We start from the raw sequence: 6,044 nt of genomic DNA on the forward strand, positions 1-6,044 counted from the left end.
GCCCCACCCCATCACATCACAACTGGTTTTGGTGTGTTTAGGCCCCTGTAACTTAGCGGTTCGGCAAAGAGAACGATAGAATAAGTACTAGGCTTACAAAGAATAAGTACCAGGCTTACAAAGAATAAGTCCTGGGGTCAATTTCTTCGACTATAAATCCCTTCAATGCGGTACTCCAGCATAGCCACAGTCAAATGACTGAAACAAGTTAAAAGACAAAAAATAAAAGAATATGTGGCTGTGTGGTAAGTAGCTTGCTTGCCAACCACATGGTTCCGGGTTCATTCCCACTGCGTGGCACCTTGGGCAAGTGTTTTCTACTATAGCCTCGGGCCAACCAAAGCCTTGTGAGTGGATTTGGTAGACGGAAACTGAAAGAAGCCTGTCGCATATATGTATATATATGTATCTGTATGTATATGTTTGTGTGTCTGTGTTTGTCCTCCAACATCGCTTGACAACCGATGGTGGTGTTTTTACGTCCCCGTAACTTAGTGTGTGTGAGTGGATCTGGAACACGGAAACTGAAAGAATCTTGTGTTTAAATACGTACATATACACAACAGGCTTCTCTCAGTTTCTTTTTACCAAATCCACTCTCAAGGTTTTGATCGGCCCGGGCACATAGTAGAAGATACTTGCCCAAGATGCCACGCAGTAGGACTGAATCCGGAACCATGGGGTTGGGAAACAAGCGTCTCAATGCACAGCCTCGCCTGCGCCTATAATCTCTTTTTCCTTCTCTCTCTTTCTTTCTCTTTCCCTCTCTCTTTCTCTCTCTCTCTCTCTCTCTCTCTCTCTCTCTCTCTCTCTCTCTCTCTCTCTCTCTCTCTCTCTCTCTCTCTCTCTCTCTCTCTCTCTCTCTCTCTCTCTCTCTCTCTTCCTCTACTTAGAAGAGGTGGAAATTAAATTTTTGTTGCATATTAATGTCATTATCAAAATTTTTTTAAAATATTTCAAACTGCAATTAATGTTGTTTTTATGTTTCAGTCAATGATTATTTAACAATAAAATGCACAATGAGCGTCTTGGTTTATCGAAACAAAGTCGGAAATTCAAACACGAAGAAATTACACAGCTAAATATGGAAAACAAGCTCCGGCACATCAGTCGGTTTGCAAATGGAAGCGGGGATGTTGCTACATAAACCGAAGAATGGAAGGCCAAAACATCTGAAGAAAATATTGAGTGTATCCGTCAGTCATTTCAAGCTTCCCCATCTCAGTCCATCTGTATTGCTTCCGCTTCACTGCCACTACCGAGATACGTCCAGTCATAAGGATGCCGTTTTAGCGTGTGAGATAAGGATGAAAGACCATTCAGAGGTTGTTAAGTTCTGCCATCTGTAAGAAGTTTGAACTTTTAGAGGGGATGTTGCAACTTGTGTAGATATGGCGTGATGTTTCTAGACTGCATGAGTATGATGCCTATATACAAAAGAATAAAGAGTAGGAGATAGTATCTTCTGCATTGGAATGTATCTTGTTAGAAGTATCCACGTGACGATCATTAATGTAATTAATGTATGAAACATTAGGTGATGCCATTGATAAGATTAATAGAGTGTGAGTCAGATAGCTGCAGTCACACTCTGTAATTGAGTGGTGTGACAAGAAACGTCGACTGATGAAGTGATAAATAGAAATAGTCCACTGTTTAGTAACACAACCAGAAAGTTTCGTTTTATATTCGGTTGAAGGCGTTGCTTTCGACCGAAGTACTGAAGGACTAAACAATCCTGGTGTGTGACGTTGGAGAAGGATTAGCCAATAGTTCTGACTCTGAAGACCTTGTATAACTGGTCACTGAAAAGCAAGTGAGATTCGAGGTAATGATGAAAGAAGTTTTTAACAACTGTTTCCGTCATTTTGAGAAGTTAGAATCGAATATGATGCGTTGTTAGTTGGTGGAATCAGAGAAGTCATTCTGCTTTGGAATAGAGCACACAATGACGTACAGCTATAGACAGCAGCTAGACTGTTATAATGTGGACCCTCGTCCACTTGTATGTTGTCGGCACTGTTATGTTATTGTCACCACTATTATGTTATTGTAGCCACTATTATGTTGTCGTGGTATTCCGTGTCTTATTATTTTTGCCTCGTCTATCGTGGTATCGCTGATAGCTCCGCAAGACAATGATTTTAAAAGTGTCTACCTTGACGGTAACTCGAACTCGTATATAACACGTAACTGACACTGACCCCAACTGAGAACTCGTACAACGACTCTACTACTACTGACTTGCTACAACGACTAACTCTCTGACTTTATAGTGACTGCGTCATACCACTGTCACGTGGGAAAGGGAGTATTATTTTCATTACAATACCTCCCCTTTTAGTTTTTTTTCTTTGGGAAGCAAGTAATTTTATTTTATTTTATTCACCCAGTCCTCCCTTTTAACGTGTTCTTTTTTCCAACTTAATATTTTTTTCATCAAAAATTCACACTTTTCCTCTGTTAGCCTAAAACCTGTATTCATTTGTCTGTCCGAATACTTTGGTTAATATGTTCGAAGTGTTGCTCCACTGACTCGCTCTTTATCAAAATATCATCGAGATAAGCGATAGCAAAGTCATAATCATTTAACATTGCATCCATCACTTGTTGGAATATAGCAGGTGCCATTTTTACTCCAAAAGGAAGCCGTATGAATTTATACAATACACGGTGGGTGTTGATTGTTAAAAGATGGTAAATAATATCTGTCAGCTGTTATCGCTGTTGTTTAATTAGTTCAGATTGATTAAGCATAATGTATCTAAGACTTTGCTAAAATCTCTTTAAGACAGTATATTGTTATTTGAGGGCGATTAGGCTACTATTTCTAACATTGAACAACAATAGAGATTTCTAGAGGAATCGGCTGAGTTGTTGCTTTTCAGTTGATGGCGATGGTTGACTTTCTTCGTTTATTGTAAGTAGTATTATTTGCCCGTGCTGTTCAAGTACTGCTACGAGTGAAAACTTGGATATTTGGAGAGCTTTTTGCTCTTTTGCTGTGGTTGATGTTTATGTGCAGCCCCATTTCAACCCGACTGAGCGGGTCTATGATCAAAAGTATTTTAGATATAAACATACTGTCTTTTACCCAGAGACAGTAGGCTTGCGGCTACATTATCAAATGTATCCTCTCAGTGAAGGTCGATACCGCAACTTCAACTCCAACCATCCATACAGTGTAAAGAGAGGATACATTTGATAATGTAGCCGTAAGCCTACTGTCTTTGGGTAAAAGACAGTATGGTTACATCTAAAATACTTTTGATTATAGACCCGCTCAGTACCTAAAACATCGAGCAAAGAAATAGCGATCGTGATACGCACCACGAAGAAATTATCAATCTCAGTAACAATCTGTTAAGCAACAACTACCCCCAAAAACATACTATCCACTCTAATTATGAAGAAAAGAGAGGATAAAACCAATAAACTGTCCTTAGTCTGTCTACCCTATGTGAAAAGCCTCTCCGAAAAGATACAAAAGATATGCTGCTCATATGACATCAGGACAGTATTCAAGAGTAATACAACACTTCGCAAATATCTCCTTTGAGTAAAATCACCAATAGAAGAAAATATGACCAAAAATTGTGTGTACTCCATCCCATGCAGCTGTGGTAGCGAAACAAGCCGCCCTTTCAAAATAAGGGTAGAGGAACATCGCAAAGTTGTGACACGAGGAGATATTGATAAATCGGGTATAGCTGATCATGTATGGAGAAACGGAGACCACCTCCCCCTGTGGGATGAAGTTAAAATAATAGACAGAAAACATCACTGGAAAATACGAAAACTAAAAGAAACAGCACATATGCTAGGACACAACCTCCTAAGCAGACCGAGTGCAGATATGAATAGCATACGGGAACTGGTATTAAGGAAGGATAGAAGAATATTAGATTTATAAGTCTTAAAATTCATTCCGAAATTGCCCACGGGCATATGGCATAGTTGTTAAGAGCGCGGGCTTCTAACCCCAAGATTCCGAGTTCGATTCCAGGCAGTGACCTGAATAATAATAATAACAGCAATAACATTGAAAAATACCTTCGGAATGAGAACCCAGATTCGAAATTTCCCCAAGACACCTGATGGAGGCTGGAGGGTATATCAGCCGAAACGTTGTGTTAAAAACAAAGAAGATGAGGACAAATATACGTCAAATGTAAATAATGTATTTAAGATTTTATTGTACAGTTTAAGTTTTAAAAACTGTTTACAATAGTACGACATACAATAGTACGACATAGTACCATTACAATAGTACGACATACAAAACGTCATAAAGAGCTACAGGCATCTCGATAGCCACAGATTGCTTATGTTTGATGTATAGAAACTCGTTTGGAGCAAGGGATGTGAAGGGACATACATACAAGTTTGGTTTCGTTTTCAGTTCAAGGTTATTATATACCAACTCATCTGGAACAAAGCATGACTGAAGTTAGATGTTCAGAGACGTAAAAAAATTACAATAATCTATATTAATCTGATGATCTTCATAGCTGAAATGATACAAAAATTTATTAATCCAGTTTGAAATTTAAAGAATGTGAGATTATAAAGATAACTTCGAAATTATCAAAAGAATCTTATTTCTTTTCTAATTCGTTGGTGTTATACGTATACATATACAAATACATACATACATGTTTGTGTGTGTGTGTGTGTGTGTGTGTGTGTGTGTGTGTGTGTGTGTGTGTGTGTGTGTGTGTGTGTGTGTGTGTGTGTGTGTAAGTGTGTAAGTGTGTGTGTGTGCGTGTGTGTGTACACGCAATTGTTTGTATGCAAACATTTTTGTTTCATTCCATTTTCCTCTAGGGACATTTATTGAAAAGGCAGCTCCTTACTTTAACAGATCTTTGTAAATAGTGGTTCATGGAACAGATCTTTTATATCCTGTGTACTCTGATGAAAAAAAATTCAAGAATAGGTATCGGAAAATCATCAATATTCACTCTCATCTTCTTTTAATACTTATATAGATAGTAAACCACTGGCCTTTTAGGAAAACATTTCCCAATGCCACACTATTGTAAGATCTCCAGTAAATGTACACTAAAAATATCTACTCTTGCGTTACCAATATAAAATCAATCGTAACATCCAAAAACCATGCTAACTGTATATCCATGGTGTTCAAGTAGAAAGAAAATGCATGTCCTTTAGACCAAACATGCAACGATTAGTCAGATGTTTATGAAGCAGAGGTTAACACAGTTGATCCGAATCAGACATTGGAAGAAAAAGTTATATCGGCATGGTGTTGGGCTGATTTAATTGAGGTCCTATAACCTTTTTCCATCTTTCAATCAACCAGATCAGCAGATAACCACAACATTGGAAGAACATATGTGATCTTTGAAAGACAGAAGGATCGAAAAATAGAAGCGTCAAATGAAGAATACTCGTGTATTCTTCAAGTTTGTGTAACTGAGTGGGCATAAATTCTACAAAGTCCTAAAGAGCCTAATACACGTCTCAACTTCAAAATTGAATCCTCCCATGACCAGATTCATACTAGCCAACTGAAAAAACAAACCCTCGAGGCACGGACCATTTTCAGGAACTGCCTTGCTACGAAGAACTCTAGTGTTTCCTTTTCCCTCTTCCGTTTCTTCACATTCCCAGTTTAACAGTTTTCTATGCATTTGAGCCGGAATACCGTTGCTCAAACACAATAACAGACTTAGCACACTCTATGAGATTCAGTGCACAGACTGGACGTTATTATCCTTAGAATTTTCGAGCGAATATGGAAGTGAAAGAATCACACACGCACGCACGCACACACACACGCACACACACACACACACACACGCCCACGCACACACACGCTCACACACGCGCGCATACACACATGCATGCACGCACGCACGCACATCGCGCGCACACACAAATGTACAGATGCAATGATTGAGTGTATTTGTCTATGGTTTTCAGATAGATAGATAGATAGACATATCTATGCATGTATATGCCTACATGCGTTTATGTATATAAATATTTATAAACATATGTTATATATATATATATAT

General features: G+C 38.5%; 1 long non-coding RNA gene across 1 annotated transcript in view; it reads right to left on the minus strand.

Moving 5' to 3' along the window:
- Positions 1 to 4,172: 4,172 nt before the first annotated feature.
- The window catches only part of LOC128249949 (uncharacterized), a 25,984-nt gene continuing 24,112 nt past the window's right edge, over positions 4,173 to 6,044 (minus strand). The window contains exon 2 of the long non-coding RNA XR_008266094.1: positions 4,173 to 4,511. This is a non-coding gene — a long non-coding RNA (uncharacterized LOC128249949). The remainder of the gene's footprint in view (positions 4,512 to 6,044) is intronic.

Source organism: Octopus bimaculoides, chromosome 1, assembly GCF_001194135.2.
Source record: "Octopus bimaculoides isolate UCB-OBI-ISO-001 chromosome 1, ASM119413v2, whole genome shotgun sequence".
NCBI classification, from domain to species: Eukaryota; Metazoa; Mollusca; class Cephalopoda; order Octopoda; family Octopodidae; genus Octopus; species Octopus bimaculoides.